The 19,237-nt window shown below is 31.0% G+C and overlaps 1 protein-coding gene across 3 annotated transcripts in view; it reads right to left on the bottom strand.

The window, feature by feature from the left end:
- The window catches only part of LOC129004899 (RNA-binding protein Raly-like), a 275,020-nt gene that overhangs the window by 182,146 nt on the left and 73,637 nt on the right, over nucleotides 1-19,237 (bottom strand). For all 3 annotated transcript variants that reach the window (XM_054433595.1, XM_054433593.1, XM_054433594.1), the window contains one exon: nucleotides 2,329-2,382. The gene's annotated coding sequence lies outside the window, so the exon portion shown is untranslated. The remainder of the gene's footprint in view (nucleotides 1-2,328; nucleotides 2,383-19,237) is intronic.

Here is a 19,237-nt window from a genome sequence, read left to right as displayed (position 1 = left end):
ACGTGTTTTCGTCAAAATTAAAAACATATTTTTTTGTTGTGGAGCCAGTTGTTAAATCACATTAAATCTGATTCCAAATTAACTATTTTATCTCGTATAATTTTTCTAATATTAGACACCACATCTTAGAGGTATATTTTAAGCAATTAGGAGACTCACTCAAGAAGAAACTATGATGTATCACAATGTGCAACTGTGTTTTTGATAAAGCTGTAATATCAACAATTATTTAAGAAGAAAAACATGTTTGCGTTAAAATAAAAACTTTTTTTGTGGAGTAAAGAAATGCAAATCAATTCGAGGCCCACACCAGTTGTTAAAGCACATGAAATTTAATAGGCTCCAATAAAGTCTTCCGTTCAATTTGATAGCTAAACTTAAGGAATCGTGAGTTTCGCTGGCGTCAGGAGTATGTGATATGTGAAAGTGTAGAATGGAGATTACACGGGCGTCAATGACGTTCAGATAATGTCCGTCCCTAGCCAAGCACTTTACCTTCAGAATGGGTTGTCTCTTGTCTCCACTGACAATATTTACATTGGGGATCTGATACAGTGTTGAAATTCTTAAAGGTGACTTTCGTCGTGCTGCAATGAAAAAAAACTGTTTAATTTGTCAAATATGTCCTTCATTTTACTTCATTACGTAACTAAAAAAAATTTTGAGCGATGTTTATAGACGTTTACTGCTTATTAAACAGACAATAGCTTACATAGAAGGGTACAGCGAGTGTGTTTTACACCAGTTAATAATATTAACTATTGTTGTTTTTGTTACAAGACAACATGGGCAACCCTGTGAGGGGATAGTTTTAATACAGTAACACAATTTTTCTGAATATAATTTTATTTTAAAACCCTAATTAATAATTATTATGTAACGATACTTTACTTTAAAAGGAGAGTAAGTATGGATTTAGTACACAACAGTAATGTAAATTAGTAAAATGAAAACAACTTATAACAGCAATGTTATTTTTATTATCACGCTTTATTGTCTCAAGTGAAAAGCACCTCAGCGTTTTCAAGTTGCAAATTTCTTCTGTACAATAAAAGACCTGCAACGGCAAAGTGGTGCTTACCGTGGATTGGCCATATCCGAAAAGCATCATCGCCTCCCTCTACAACGCTAGTCTACTATTTTCTCATTACCCTGACTCCAGCGTTTTTACATAAAATGAACAAAATGAAAGTCGTTCTATGAATTTATTTACTCGTATAAACAACCGCAAACTTATCAAACATAAACATTTTATTCTACCAGCTAAATTGTCTTATTAAATATATATAAGTGGTTTTTTAGAATTCATATTTTCATACTTGACTGAGTGAGTACCCACTATTGGTCATATTACGAGTACTTTCTTTTTGCAGGAAAACATGTCATTTCAAAATCAGTATTTATTAAATTTGCATACCGAACTAAAAGAATTGAGGAAATTTATGTTTTTATTAACGTTTACCTGGGTGAGTTTGGGTAAAAAAAGTATTGTGTTCTTATATACGACTAAGTAAGACCATATAATCCATTATAACATGGGAAGACATGCATACAAACATAGCCTATGTGCTCATGCATGTAATTTTGATCCCACTACAATAGTATGAGTGAGAAGAGAAGTGCTCTTTTTTGTTTCAGAATTTTGTATACTATGTTTAACGGGTTCAGTTTAATTCTTTATTAAACCTTTGGGAATAATGTTTGACCTTTTTTTCCTTGGAGAAATCAGATTAATTTGAATGTAAAATTCTTCTAACTAAACAATTTTGCTTTTTCTTGCAGCACCTTCAAGGATCTGGAACGTAATAGCAAAATGTAAGCCAAAAACTGAGTTTTACCAGCAAATACAGATAAGCTTAGGCATGTAGAACAGGTAGTAAGCCTAAGTTTAATAGAATGTTGTAAATGAGCAGAGGTGTCGCGAACACAAATGCTGCGAAGATAAAACTGCTGAGATTACGTCTTGTAATCTTAAACGTGGGAAAGACAAGAATTTTAATTTGGAAGTGAAAGGGTATTCATTGCGCCCGTCGTTGTGAAGAATCCAAAATTAAACCTAGATTTTCTAGACTTGAGTTTGAAATTATTATCTTCAGTTTGGGATGTTTTTTTTTTTATTTATTTAAGACTCTAGATAAATAAAGTAGACCATAAATGTGTTTTTTCAAATGTTTGGTTTTTTTAAGTTTCCAATTTAATAAATCCTTGAATAACTAATTAGTAGTAAATATCTTTATACATAGATATTTCAGAACCAAAATGCCCAATACGAATAGCCAATTTTACGACATGTGCTGGATATGTTTGAAATTATGCATTAATTCTTACCTTAATTTCTGGTCTGGTATTGCAGCGTCAGCAATGGCTGCGGCTTGGTTAAACCTGAAAATAAATGTAGAGATAAGTTATGAATCTCGGCGACATAATATATTATATTAGGGGTTTACTAAGGCAGACACGGTTGAATTAAAAATGTTTAACGTTGTTAAAACAGTGTTGATGTGGCCTTAACAAACTAGCTTGACATAGTCTTTAGATAACGAATAAGTGTCACATGCACTTTATAATCAATTCGTTGATGATTGTTCATTAAAAATACTTAACTTACAGTAAATACCTTTTTGGAGATACAAGTACAGTAGTAAAACAAAAAAGATAGAGGAGGATAAAAATTTTCGAAAAAAATGACAGAAATACAACTAATTAAAATATACATCGTTCAGTCAGGACAGTAAACAAAGTTGGCCCCAATTTAAGGTGGACCAAACAACTTTGCTAGGTGTTCCTGAGAATGACGTAATAAGTTGGCCACCAAGTCTGATTGTTTGTAACGAGTTGGACTCCAACAAACACAGACAAACTTGGGTCCATTATCCGCACCTGACTAACTCCGTAATTCCATTATCTGCGAAAGTAACTTGGAATTTGGCCTTGTTAACCGAGGTTATATGTATTAAAACTTTACCACCAAACTAATAATATTCTCCATCCGCGCGTTTATCCAAAAATATTCTTCTCCACATTTTAAATTGATGAGTGGAATCATTTGTAGCAGTTTTGACAAGACTTTGCTATTTCAGCAGGCGGGGTGGGAAAGGATAAATCTGTCTTCCAGTTTGTTTCCGAACCATTAGGCGAGCCTTGAGTCAAAACTACAAAGTTTGCCACTCTCATTTCCTCAAGGGGAACGCTCTCAAATTTACACTCGTAAATCTTGACATTGAGTTTTAAAGTTTACTTTAATTTACGATTTTGTTTTAAACGAAAATTCTAGGTTACAAATTGAAAACATCAAATTAAATTAAATAAACTGAATTTCGTAAAATAATATAAACCATCTTCTTGTTTATTTTTTAAGAAACGCTTTGAATCATAGAGACTTTTTCTTGGGTCATGTTGTCATTTATCTTCTCATAATGTTCTCTTAGTTCTCACATTTTACTACATTTGATCTTTGTAAAACATTTGACGTGTGATAAAAATAACTAGTACAGATCATAAAGGTGATAGTAAATCGTAGACTGTGTTGATAGAGAAGTTATCATGGTGTTTCAATGGGTGATGGTTCTATGACATTTATGGTTTTCAGTCTAATGTTGAGAAAAATGTCATTTTGTACAACTTTTCTGTACCTTCGTCATCTTTTATAGACTTCGATATTAAAAACCTTAAGAATTGTACATCGATCATTCAGCACCACTTATACCACTTTATATCAGTCTTCTTTTAGAATACATGACAACGAATATAAGGAAAAATAATAAAATTGTTGTCTTGCATGTCTTATAAAAGCTATTTCTAACATATTATTTCCTATCAGCTGTTCTGAATCTGTTTAGCTCAAACTGTAACATTTAGTCACACCATATTTCGGGAACGTCTTCATACTTCCATGTTCTGTTGACAATCTTGCCACTAAATGTAACCAAGTCCATTTCAACAGTCGCATGTAGTTGTCAACCACCCTGTCATACCACTCGGTGCTCGAGTCACCGCGATGTTTTGGACTGAATCCACATTTAGACTCCAGTAAAGTGATGTAGAGAAGTCATTATATAATTATTCTAAACAAGTAAATACGGAAGTAAGAGTAAAGTAAATTAAGCTTTGAAAAATGTGTTTTATGTTTTTGAATTGATAATTTGTATTATTAGTCTACCCCCAGAAAAACACATAACGCCTGTGACAGGTCTTCACGTAAAGTTGGTATGGTAAATTTAACGTTTTAGGTACCACGTTATTCAATCTTGAAGCAATAATATAATAAGTATCATAAAAACAAATAATTTCACATAAGACATATATGTTAATGCTACAACAATGCGTTTGGAAAAGCCATTTTGGAAATCCATTAACCCAAAGCCAGTTTAAATGTTAAATATCTTATTTTACATTTTGTAGTATAAAAAAGAAAACCAAATCATGAATTGTGTTTATTGTCATTTTAATTGTAGGCTATTGAGTATCATTTGAATCAATTTAGTATTATCAAAACTACTCATTGAAGATATTCACACCCTATACACGTACTACCATTTTGCCAGTGAATCTAAAGTAAATACTAGTTATACGCATAATTAATATTCAGTAAAATATCAAATGTTTTTTTCACCGTCGTTATTAAAATTAGTTGAAGAATATAATGGAATTTCGCATGTGACAAGCAATGAACTGGTTTACTTGTTGCCTCTCCTCCAAGCTATGTTAATATTCATCGGCCCGTAGCCGACCCTAAACATTAGCTTATCTGCGAGGAACACCCTTTCATGCTTGGCTAGCCATAAGTCAAAATTATAATTTTTACTCATTCAGAATATAGCGAGTAAGAAACGATATTTCGTTATTTTTAGGACCAATATCTTGTAAACGGGCACTTTGTGTAGCGCTATTTAAAAAAAATTGAAACTAAGTTTACCAAGAATATTGATGTATTGTTCTCAATCCACAACGTAATACTATTCGTTCACTATTTTACAATATGAGTCACGTCAATTTCGAATTCTTTTGCCGTCGTATACCCATATATATGATATGTCTGAACATTAATAAATTACAATTATCACTGTCACTACGTATTGATTTTCTCCCAATACGACATGATACTATTTAAAGGGCCACATGGTGATGGTTTGCGACACCAAGCTTGATCGCGGCTCGAAAGCAACGATATAAACAACTATGTAGTTCTTTACATCGTTGCTTGACAGCCGTCGCCGTACGCTCGTGTTAGGATTCGATCCTAACTAGTCCTGCTTACCTAGCTTAGTCAACTAGACGTGTTGCTCGTGTAAACCTTGTGTTAGATCAAATCTATTGGCAATCTGCGGGATTTGAACCCACTATCACTGGGACCAAATTCCCGCGTTCTACTACTTGATCAGCTCCCCAACAATTGTGCCTACTAATTTAATCGTACGTTATGTACCATTTGATATTTTCCTTAGATATGTGACGCACATTAAAATATATATTTCTAAATTTATGGAAAAAAGTTAAAATATTTACACAGAAGTTGAAATACTACAGAAAAGTACTAGTGTCAGGTCAAGTTCTCAAAATCTGTCACCGGTTTTGTTTCCGAACCATTAGTCCCGACTGAAGTTATAACTTGGAAACTTTTCAACTCTCTTACTTCCTCAGAGGTCACTTTACTTCTGTGTTTGTACTAATGACTTTAAATAGCACACCTAACATGTTAGTAAGAGGTAAAATACAATCAAAATATACAACTGTAACCCTCTTTTGCGCTGCAAAATAAATGTATTGTTTTTTTTTAATTTTGATATAAACAAGACAAATTGATAAAAGGATTAAGGGATTAAAATTTTGTTCATACACGTTTTTCTGTATTCATGCTTTGAACTTTGTTTATTACTAATATCTTGTATAATTAGGTAGACTATTATTTAAATATGAATATAGTAATACTCATATGAAAATTTGCGATGTTAATGGTTGTATGTTAAATCAATAATATAAATACTGACCCTGTGAATGCAGTTACATTCTTTGTGATTTAACATTCCAATTATATAGGCTTGACCATTATAACATTCTATATTCTATTTTGAAAATTTAATATTTTTTATTCTTTTATGAAGTACTAAATTTATTAATGGTACAGTTTCAAATTATACTGTATAATAAATTAGCCTTCAAGATCTAAAATCAAAACAGTTCCTTAATAAGTTGGCATTATATTATGCAATGCATTCTTTAGGAAGCAATGTCCCTTTAACTTGTATGCATAGTATATTATTTATTTTCATTTTCTCTGTTCGTTGATGACATAAGGAGAAATCCCTAGAAACAGCTTATTTTGACATCGTGTTGGGATGTCAAGCTGACGTGCTCAGGGACGTTCGGTTACATACGGATTTGGACTGTAGCCATACCTCTATGTTCAATAGCAAATAATTATAGTTGGAACACACTTAAACACATATAGTTGGACTGAATTATTATGAAAGAAATTGGCGTGGGTGCACTCCAAAAATAGGGCATGAAAGTTTTTTTTTTTATAATCACTTGACTTAAAATTATCTGTAATGCCTAATGCATAACTAGGAGGTTAAAGACAAATTGTATACATTTTGTGAAATTTTGTATTATAAAAGTTTGAATTATTGAGCACTCTACACTTTTTTTACAATATTTCCTAAGAAATCATATTCATACAATATGTTATGAGAGCCAGTTAGTAGAGGGTTGTAAAGGGCAGTTTAAGGACTACCCCTTACACATTAATATGCATTAGGCTGGTGACCAGACTGTAAATCCACCCTTATCTTAAGGACCATTGCCTGTCTTCTGCTTTCATTAACATCCAACACTGACCGGTGTCTGTTTCATATCATTCTCATATTCAAATTCAAATTTACCATAAACGCATACCATGCCGTAACATACCAAAGTCTTGTTACTCATTTCTACATACGCGATAAAATATGTTAAATATGGTATCGGTACTCGGTTTGTACTTTTAATTTTACATATTATTGCTTGCATTTCATTTCTTTATCCTCAATCGCCAGTCACCAATTACAACTTCATTGAGCATCGTAGACTTTATTTGTTGGATCGAACATTAATTTAAATGAATCTGTATCTTGTTGCTCCATTATAGGGACTATATGGTGTATTTAAATGAGTTTCTTTTTATTTGATTTATACTCAAAGCTGTCTATTGAAATGTCATATTTTGCCTCATAAACAATAAGCTTTAGCTGATTTCTTAAGTGATCAAATAAATCTTATTTCCGGTACTTTTACTAGTTCGTGTACAGAGTACCCTTACATTGCTTTACTTAAGTATTCCTTATCAAGCACTACCGTTTATTGGTCAAAATGATTTCGAAGTTTCACCTAAAACAGTTTAAAATAGCAAACAAGTTAACATTTTCTAATATTTCCAATCCAAACTTAAAATTCAATTTAAGGTATTTGAATGACATTCATCCGTACATGATTATACAACCAACCGCTCGTTAAATAAGGGAAACACAGAAACATTCCCGGGAAATAAGGGTTGATTATATTTTTACTGCTAGTAGCTATTGCCGTTCGTAAAATGTTGTTGACTTCCCTACTTTTAAGTAAAAATGCAGATTTTAAATTAAGTGGAATTACTTTTCGCTTGAAAGTGCTTAAGTTAAAAGTCAGTCTCAGCTAATGGAGATGACAGCGTCATTTGCATTGTTAATTAATTAGGCGTTGACTTTATCAATCTTTCACAAACTCTGTTTTAGCAAACACACTTAGCATTATTTTGCACTTATTGTTACATTTAACACCAAGGTTGTTTCAATTAAGTTCAATATTTAGCTTCCATCCCCTAAATATATTTTTTAGTTAAATCTTTTAGCAAAGGACAAGATTAGATTTTCCAATTAACTTAAAACTCCTTTATATTCTTTTATTTATCTCAGATAATTATTTATAAACAATTAAAGTACGTTAATATTAAATTATAATAATAATGAACTTACTATGATGATGTAAGAATTAAATTTAGTATATCAATTCTGATTTCAGAGAAAGTTTTTATAATTCTTTATATTTTAGTTAAATTGAATTAATTATGACAGAAATATTGTTTTATTGTCATAAACCCCCTTTTCCTTTTCACACACAATATTTTCAAAAATGCCAATCTTAAAGGAAATTTAAAAAAAACCAATCAACAATACTGTAGTAAAAAAGCTATTATAGGAAATATCTTTAGTTGTAGCTTTACGAGACGCAATTTAAATCAGGTTCTCTTTCTTTTAAAAACTTGTTACAGCCAGTCCAAACATGACATTTACTACCAAACATAATGATGCTACAATGAAATAAACCTAGATCCATTAAATCTTTGGGACAAAGATAGAGAAATGGATTTTAAATCATTATTTACGGTTTTACTGAATTTATGAACTACTACTAACTCATACGATCAAACGTTTTCAGCAGTTTTGTCTAGAATCATTATGCAATACCAGTATTGAAATTTAAACCATTATTTAACCGTGTATATAGAAATCTTTTGAACCGTCACCTTCCTAAGATACAATTTGTTTGTAAAAGTGTTAGCTCAAACTTTGTTCAATCTCTTTGCTTATGTTAATTGTTAAATTAAGTTGATGGAAGACAAGTGAGGCTAATGGAAGTGACAGGCTCATTAGCAATATTCATCATTGACTTTGTAAACTTTATAACCTTTGCCGCAAGCCGCCACGGATGATGGCGTATACCGTAAACATATTTAGCATCTTTGTGGAGCCGGCAACACATTTTACTGAGTGATTTTCCAAGGGCAATGGTCTCGAAGAAGAATAACAACGATACTATAGGCCTACTATTAAAATAATCTTTATACTTCTGGTTTTGTAGGTGTATGGAGGAGATTCAAACAAATGCATCCAATTTTATTTTCTTATATTACCACAGGATCTCATAGGAGTAAAGTAAGACACGTATTTTACATTACTTTAGATTTTTAAATGGTTGATTATTTAGCAATGAATCAATTGTTCAAACACCATTCAGCTTTTATAATATTTTTGTCGTTATTTTCCACCCCATTTTTTTCATACTGCTGTATAGGATATTGCCCAATCGAAACTATTATGATAATACATGAAAATAGTAAGAATTATTTATCTACTAAACAAATTATAGGCTACTATAAAAATATGTCAAATTTCCACTAAAAAATTTACTTTTCAACAGTATCGAAATTAGTTTATTAAACTTAAAACATATAAATTTGGTTTGTTAAATGTTTTAATTCAGTATAAAAAACACACAAAACAATGTTTTATGTAAACCGTCTGTTTGGTTGGCACTGTCCTGTGAAAGAACATATTTAACATAATATAATATAAAACAACATATAAATAACATAAAAAAGCTTCAATTAAGTATATTAACAACCAAAAAGTGGTTCAAAGCTTTTGATTGTATTGATACTGTTTACAGTAATGAAATTTAAAATAGAAAATTAACATATTGGGCCAAAATTAGGAATTGCAGATCGTACAGGTCTAAATAGGGAGCCTGAATTAGAAATTCACCCCCATTTTAGTTTCCATAACGAATTAGGATTGAAACAATGAGTTATTCTAGCGGAGCCGTGACATTACCTTTAAACATCCATGGGGCGACAAACCAAGTGTGGAAAAGGTGTTTCTGGTAGATAAGATTGTCGCTGTCGAAAACTTCTAGGGAGCAAAGGTAAGGTTATCCCTTTTTAACAGTGAACACAAGGACACTAGTATCCCTGTCTACCTAAAAACTAGTTTTCAATCTAATTTATTTGTCGTATATATACAAATATATTTCTGCAGCCATCATTTTCTTAAGATACATTATTATTATATTTTATTCATTCATTAAAACTCCTCTTTGTTGCTCTAAAAGTATTTTTCCACGAACAATTCCATTTCTTTTATAATTTTAACTTTATATTCATTAAATATTTGTTTACGATTAATCTTTTGCATCTGAAAATTTGTTTGAAAATAAAATAGCCTATGAAAAGGAATGTAAGGAGCAAAGATTTAAAAGCAGATATAACTCATAGGCTGCTTAAGTATTGTAAACCAAAGTAACATTTTTCATATTGTGTGATCTGCGCAAATTGTGATGAAACATAGTTTCTGTACAAGTAGTTTGTTCTGTTCATAGAGCTATATCAAGGTCTGATGACATTAGAACTCCATCGGCTCTAGCGTCCCTCATTACAGACTAATTCTTAAACCTGTTGACACCTTTTACACATTTGATATCCACGTGACATCAATAAAGGGGTTCAGTAGTTCAAGAGGTAGAGGAGCAACATACATTTGACTGAGCCCCAACATCCATCTGTTAAGGTAAAATCTCTGTTCAATATCTGCAATTATTTAAAATTCTTCTTACAAAATCAGTAACAAATATTAACTATTCCCGAGATTATCAGGAAATAACCTCTTAATATCCCACTCCTCACGTCTGCTGAGAGGTGATATTAAATTCCCGCGTCATATTTCCCTGCGTGACCCCCTGTGATTGGATTTGGGGGGAGGATTTTTATAAACACCTTAAAGTGGATTCTTAAGATTCTTATAGGATTAATATTACAGCTTGGAGAAAATAATATAAGTTATTTCTGTAAACCTCGCCTACAGAATATAGATTTAAGATATCGCTAATAAGTACATGCAAGTTTAAGATTTCAATGGAATAGAAAGGTTTACAATTTATTTACATGAATGACAACTGTATATAAAACGTTGTATGAATTCCTCTATTGTCTTTGTATGCGTAATATATTTTTAAAGATAAGAGTCTTTCATTATTTTTTGTTCACTTTTTCTAATTGTTGTAGAAGGTATCTATTCAAACTAAACACATAACCTGAAAAAGAACGAAGACTTTAGTGGCTGATGAGTCATACCTGTGATTTCCCAGTAGGCCTAATTTAATACATTTGTAAAATGTTCATACGAATCACAAACATAACTATCACTACATACATTACAATAATTTACCACAATATTTAAACGTGCTTGGCATGTTTAAGATTATGTGGTATGATCTTAAAATATATGTAGATTTTTAAAATGGGAGCTTTATTCATCACAATGATTTACCACAATATTTAAACGAGCTTGGTATGTTGAAGACCATGTGGTATGATCTTAAACGATATGTGGATTTTAAAAATGGGAGCTTTATGAAACAATACGAATCTCAAATAAATAGACAAGACGTAATATAAAACTACATATACAATAGTTAATATCGACCTGAAACTATGACTTTTTAATGTTAGAAAATCCAGAAAATGATACTAGAAAATACAGCAGTAAAGCAATTTCATACCAATACTCTTCAAAGAAGGTTTAAGTAGGACTTCAAATATTAACTTTTCGTGCCGTTTGAGTTCTTGCGGTCTTTTTGATGTGATATATTAACAGTTCAGCTTTGACCGGGATGCTCTCTAAGCTATCAACTTCATGTCTAGAAGGGGTGAAAACTTGTGTGTTTTCGTCATCAAAGCTTACAAATCCGTCTAAAAATATGTTTTATATCAAAATTTTTACTGTAAAAATTCATTGATTCTGTAACAAGCTTAATTGTATATATCTTTTTTTAACACTTCTTACGTTTGTAACTCCTTACATTGGCTGCCTAGCTCTTAAATGGTATTTTTACTAAAAATCTCTTTTACGAACATTTTAATGAACCTTAGTCACCTTTTAATAAATGTATTGGCCCTGTGTGGTGCACGCGTATTTGTTTGAGTTGATGATTGAAAAAGTTTGATACATTTTAAATGATTTTTTAGCAAGATGTAATAGATTGATGTAAAAAGATTGAACCCAACTAATTATTTACAATATTAACAAAAAATAGATATTTATATTTAACCTTTTGCCAGCATATAACATTTAAATATTTATAAAACATGAGGTCGAGATACTATGATAAGTACTGCAATTAATTATTAAAATTATTAAAACCTACATTAAATGTAAGCTTTAAAATTTGCTGGGATTGAATTTAAATTTTCTTTCAATCTATTTAAAAATTGATAAATTCTAAAGAAAATAATTTATTTCAGTCTACTTTTGGTAATAATTATGACAGAAATATTCTGTCAAAAGGCAACAGCTTTCAAAGATTTCCCCCATTATCATAAAAATAATCAGCCAAATCCAGCTTATGTCACATTATTAATAAAGTGTATTATTTTAATACATAGAAATCCTCTTAACAGTCACAACAAGCTTATGTGGGAATAATACGCGAATAGACGACTTAGTGTCAAGGCTCAGACACATAAAAGATTTATGAGAAAAAGCAGGACTCTTGATAAAATAAGAATAAATTGCTTGTAAATATTAAACGCAGAACAAATAATTTGCTTTGTTACTCGAAATCCAGTGACTGGAAGGTGTTCCCTCTTTACTTTCAATTTACTCTGTTTGCTTTGCTTTAATTTGTTCGCCTTTTTAGAGCTACGCTTTGACTCATTCGGATAAACTGAATAGGTATTGTGTCTGGACGATTTTAACTTTGCAAATATTGTTTTAACGTGATTTATAAATAAAATATTTTGTAGGACAAATTACAAAGACGTTTTAATCAAATGTTTTAACAAACTGAGAAACTGTAAAGGGTGATATTTAAATATTATCAGTTATTGTCTTATATCTGGTTTATTATAATATAGAATAAAACTCTATAGCTAATAACATTTTATAAATAATTTAAGTTAATAAATTTATATAAAACATCTTTTATTTATATATCCAGAGTAGTTATACACACGTTCCGGAACATAAACTGACTTTTTATTATTGTTCTTGCTATAACGGCATAAATATACAAAACTTTAACACATTTTCTTAAAACTCGTTATTCTAAATAATAAATACCATATACATATATCATTTATCCCAATGTTATGACGGTATATCGGTTATTTTGATAACATTTTACAAATATTACTTCTTCTCTTTCCAATTTCTACACCACTTTTATAACAAACAAAAGGGCATGTTCATTTACTACGAGTTCGTGCTAAATACATTTACGGTAGTTTCATAAGGCATGTTGGTACATGTTTTGGTATGCTTTTGGAGAGGATTCACGTCCGTACTTCTAAATTTAAAAAGCCAATCTTTGTAAACACAAACCTTTAATTGCACAGATAATTTCATTCTGATAATTCGTTTGAATTGTTTTGGAAAATTAAAATCAAGCAGAGTCGGAATTCCAAATGAGTTCAAGAACAATTTCGTGTCACGACGTTTTAAGGCATAGAGACGCAATGGCGGGTGGATTGTTCCAGGAACCTCTAATTAAACAGTTTTTTTCCTAACTTCAATGTCTGGTTTTAAACTTTGATTAAATTTAAATGTTTGGACAGAAAAATGCGTTTTAAGGTTTTTTAAAAAATAGCTTTAAATATTTAGAGAACATAGGCCTAAATAAGGCAGAAGCTGTATTTTTTGGGGTTTTGTCATTAATTTATTAATGGCTTGAGTATTTTTTCTTGCAAAGTGATTTGTGATGGTAGGTAATGTTCTGTTAAGTTTGTTATTCAATAAATTATAAATAAAGTCAAAGTATTATGTGAAATTAAAATTGTTCATTAGGTCTATCCTTCAGATTTAATCGCAAACGTCAATATGATTCTTTTCGTATTCACCAATATCGGAATCCTTTATCTCTTCTTGTAATCCTTGCACTGCAAGAAACCCTTCTTGGCGTCTATCATGAAATTCACATGTGTGCTGGATGATAGCAAAGACTTTTCCCATAGAAAGCCATCGTATACTGTATCGCTGCTCAATTATTGCAAAGTCAAACTCCTATTTATTTCAAACAAGATTAGCAAATATGTAAGTAAGCATTGAGCTTTTAGAATATCGTTAGCTGAACAAACACCTCTTTTAAGTATTTTTCAAATATTCTTCTTGAATATTATCATTAGGCAAATATGCTTCTACTTTTCTTTAATGCAATATTCTACTCATCCCTCTAACTGATAAATTAGGTACTCAACCAGGTACAAATTGTTAAGTAGATTACTCTTACGCATTAGGCCTAATAAACAAATAGGGAGATACAATTATTAGTGTTTTTAAGAACGTCATCTGTAAGCCTGTTAGAGAAAGGAAGACACTAGTAATATTTAAACAGGAGTGACAACTGAACAGACAGAATTAATTAGGTGTCGAGACCCGCTCTCGTTGTCAGCTGATGAAACGAGAAAACGATTGTCTCACACTTACACGTTTTTCAGAGTTGTTGACGTTTGTTATTTAGTTTCATTTTGATTAAAATATATTTGTAATGCAGATTCAGCCGTAGCAATGTAACAGAATGACAAAAATAAACATTCATTAAGTGTTCATTAATTTCTCGATCATTTATTTCTTTAGAAACCCGTTACGAAAAATCGTTATAATTTTTAGTTATTGTTCGCAAAATGATGTTCTACTATTAATCGTCCATGGTTTTATAGATTTTCAAAAATGATGTGGGTAATTTTCTGATGTACATTTTTATGTATTGCCAACAAGTTTTAGCCAAAATTTCTTTTTGCGTGTACAGGAGATTTAAAATGAATTCATTATGTAAAAGTTTATTTGTAAAGAAAGAAAATACCTGTTATTTTACGTCTAACTTGTATTTTTCTTTAATTAATTTGATTTTCAATTTATTTTTCCTAAAACTTAAACAGGTAATACAATGAATCGTGATAACCTTTCATTTCTTGATAGTATGTTTTTTTTATTATTATGTTTGGCACATTTTTTTTTTATTTCTAAAATCCTTGTTTACCCTGTATGTTTCTTTTTTATTTGTCTCAGTTTTATTTTATAATATCTTTTGACTTCACCTATGATTTTAGCTAATTTCCCATATAGGTAATAAACTATTACCGTAGTACTCAAGCAAATAATTTAGTATAGGGCCTATTGAAGCGTTACTATGCGCCTAATGATTACGGAGAAATTCCCAAAAGATTGTAAATTTAAAATGCCCATGTTATTCTATTGAATAACTGTTGTAGTTTGCTTGTGTATGTACATATTTTGATCAAATTCGGAAGATGCATTTATTTCTTACTAAACTATTTACATTTTACAAAAAAAAAACTTTTTTACCCTCCCTGTAACAGCAAACCTAAGAACTAGTTGTTAAGCTAATTCTATTTAGGGAATAAATGTGATATTTTTAACGAGACATTTGGTGTAAAACCAATCAGGCAAAAGGAAATTCGCTTATTCTATAGGTTTGCTACGGCGAGGGTATATTTATTTGAACACAGTTTTCTATATTTATTGACTTATTTTCGATAGCCTTATAGTATTTACTCAACAATCATTATGCACCTATCCCAGTGATGTACTAACCAGCCTAATTCCTCCAATCACTCTACTTCCAGTTCGAAGTGCTCGGTTTCTCGTAGGTGAATGAAGCTTTTCACATACCTCGCTACACTCTTCTTCATCTCAGTTATTTCAATCACTTGAGCATGAAACACTTTCATCTTTTCAAGTTGAATTCAAAAGAGCGAACATCAGTCGATATGGTTCTTTTCTTCGTAAGTGTAATAATGTGCTCCTGTTAGGGAGCTCATTTTCCTAAACTAGTTATTTAAGAAAAATAGTATTGTTTTCATAAATAAAATTGAAACTGTCGATAGTCTCGATGAATATTTCCCAATGTTTTACCAAGAAAAGTAGTAAAATTTTCAAAAATAGTAATCGAACAACCAAGTAGACATTTAACAATAATTAAAAGTTCAAAAATGTGTATTCCTAATATAGGCCTAAGTAACAACGAAAATTCCTTAAATAAACATGTCTTAGCGACAATATTCTCGCTTTTAAAGTGTTAAAACATTTTTCATAGATTTATTTGTATACTTTATTAACAGCCAATGACGTTAGAGTTGGACATGAAATAATGATTAATCGTAGGAAATGAAAGGATATAGGAGTACTTTCTCGTTAAAGAGTAGTTTTAAATTATGTTAATATTACTCTGTATGGTTAATACAGTTAATTGTTCACACGCAAAACTATCTTGTAATATATAATACAACTCAACAAACAAAAATGTTTAAATTTATAAAAAGATCATATCATTTTCTAACACTTATAGCATATATATAACATGTTTGCACTAAAAATCTATATTAAAATAGAAACAATTATTTTCATTGCCTATAAACAAATTTCAGCGAGTGAAATAATTGGCTTACGGCTGATTCAATAGTACAAAGTCCTCTTGTGTTTCCGGAACGAATTATCGATTATCGAGTAGTTTGGGACGCGGCCAGGAGGACATATCGGGCGGCTTTCCTCCAATGTTGTGACATTTACGACTCATGTCTTGTGAGATATCTTACGACCTCGTAAAACATTTTAAAACCAACATAAATACAATAAGGACATACTGTGAGGCTGAATGACTCTTGTCAATTTGTAAAGCTTCTACATTATGTATGAACAATCGTTGACAACAAAAGTTGCAAGCTAACCAATAAATATGATTATAGTTAAGTTCGTGGAATATTAACTATCATTTCAAAACAATTAGTTGAAGTTTTGCACTAATAGAAAATTGGGTAAAGTTTTAGATATTATTTGGTATATATGGATTGTTTTTTCTACTGTATATGAATACTTAAGTCTTATTGGGTGGTAGGATAATATATATATATGCAAAAGCACATTTTACAAGTGACAGACAAACGGGATCACCATGGCTGTGGTACGCTGTTAGAAAATATCATGATATAATCTTGTTGACTTAATCTCGTTTTCACCTACCAATAAAAAAATTAAACAATGTTTTCAGCGTATAACGTTAAGGTACTTACGTAATATACCGGCCGTCCACACCTAATAAATATAACCAGGTTTTATTGCAATAATCTGCTCAAAACAAAGAAATCTACAAACGAATCTTAGCATCGTCAGTGTTTCAAGAATGTTACCAGAAGACATGAGAAATCCTAGTATCAAAAACTCATTAAGGTCCGTTGTAATCCTACGCTCATTCGGCATGCATTACTGTAGAGCCAGCCCATTGTACCCTTGTGTATACAGGGAATTATACAGTGGGAGAAGTAACAGATGTATACCTGGAACAGTCAACCACCCTTACGTGCAAGCATAATTTTTATTAATACAAGGTTGTCAGGTTGGGCTGAATATATTTTTGTTTATACTCGCTGGAGTTTTTAATCATTTTTGATAGTAAACACTTCTTGTATTACCCGTGCTTTGCGATTCCTTTGGACACATAAGGGAACATTTAGTATTTTAAAGCTACATTATAAACCAGTTACTCAAACAACCTGTTCTCATTTCAATATTGAGTGGTCGAGACCCCATACTCTTTAAAGACTATGTTTCATTGATTGAATTCGATGGGAACTATGAGAAATTTACAGTGATTACTAATCATAGTTAACAGGTCTAAAAGCTCTTTAATTTACAGTGTCACTCGACAGTATTCAAATCGAAAATTTTGTAAAACTCTTTAATTATATTATTATAAGGGATGCCTTTGACTATAGAAACTATGAAAATAATCGAACAACACAGAGTTATCAACATTACTGTTGTAGCGGCTATACATGAGATTCGAAGTTTTTATAGATACAAATAACCTAACCAAAGCGTAGGAAGGCGACCACTATGCAAAACGCGTTACAGTATTTCAGATACTAGTTATTAGCTTCTAAATAACATTTAGTAGCTTCAATTTTAATATTTATAAATCAATAACATTGTCTCATAAGAACTGAAAATATATAATGGGTACAATTAATTTAGTATTCATGTTGCTATCCTATATGAATACTTAAGAGCAGGTTTATTTTAGAATGATAACAAATTCCACTAAATACTGGCAAGAAACTTTAATAACTAACTATTCACGTTTTTTATAATGTACACATTTCTCCCAAACGAATTACCTCATTGGCTGTGAAAACAGCACGATTAATTGCCATGACTATTGTTAAATAAGTATAAGTTAAATTGTTAAAGTTACTGTTATGAATTATTTAAAAATATATTGTTTGTAATTAAGGTTGGTATTTATGTAAACTGTCATTACATAGTAATCAGATTACCATTAGATGAAACGCCCCTTGGTATAACAGTAGCAAGGCCAGTCCCCGGGGCGTGGGAATATAACCTCCGCCCTCAATAGGCTTAAAACTCAATTACATCCCTTCTCCCTTGTCCTCTCATTATGATTACTAGTTAAAAATATAATTAAAGTATAAGAAGTGTTTCTTTGATGTTATTCATGGTCAGGTGTTTGTAAAATAAATATTTTTCAACAGCAAACCGTGTATGAAAACATTAAATATCAGTATTTTTTCTTTTTTTATTTGGCTACTTTTGGTTGTTTGTTTAATTAACAAGTTAAACTTCATTGCAGTCTGTTGGTTTGGGTCAGGGACGGTCTCCTACTAGGGAGAATAAAATCTAGGTACCATAAGATCTTGTGACAAATCTATAATAAGTTTAAAGACCTTGTGAACCAAAGGTCATTAGATATTTTTGTCAACTTATGTATAGTTCGGTACATTATTTCAAATTAGTAGTAGCTATTAAAAGCTGTAGTTTCATATTTACATTTTTTGTTTACTCCAAAAAGCAAAGCTTAAGCAAACTGTATCATAGAATTCTCGTATGGGGTAAGCTGATCACAGCTTTTACTGATTTGTAATTTTTATGTGCAAAATAAAATTTAACTGGTTTATAATTATTAAATTTTAATATGTTTGAGCACTAACAACTTATTTGCTATGATTATTACGATGATTATCAACTAAGAGAATGTCATACACCGTACTGTGGGTTAACAACCTTCCATGTTAATGGAAATCTAATATTAAGGTCTAAAACGTTAAATATTTCAATAAATGTAACTTAGATTCGTTATTCTATAATAATATTTTATAGATATTGAATTCACAACGCTAATAATTTCGTTTGTTAAAATAGCCTATAACAACACTGTAATAATCTTTAACATATGAACGAATTCTATTTTTTTTTCAGGTTTTAGATCTGATGACAGAGTTTGAGACAACGTTTTATGTGACGTAATGAGTACCGACGCTGGTCCTCTTGGTTATTTACACACGGGTTCTGCTTTGTTGTGGACATCCCTGAGGTTTGGACCTCTTGCCTCCCTAATGACCAGTGGAGAAAACCGCTAT

The sequence above is a fragment of the Macrosteles quadrilineatus genome, unplaced genomic scaffold (genome assembly GCF_028750875.1).
Source record: "Macrosteles quadrilineatus isolate MER2022 unplaced genomic scaffold, UCM_ALF_1.0 Scaffold_12__1_contigs__length_5162894, whole genome shotgun sequence".
In the NCBI taxonomy this organism is placed as follows: Eukaryota; Metazoa; Arthropoda; class Insecta; order Hemiptera; family Cicadellidae; genus Macrosteles; species Macrosteles quadrilineatus.
The sequence above is the reverse complement of the archived record's forward strand: the minus strand, read 5'-3'. Positions and strand labels throughout refer to the sequence as shown.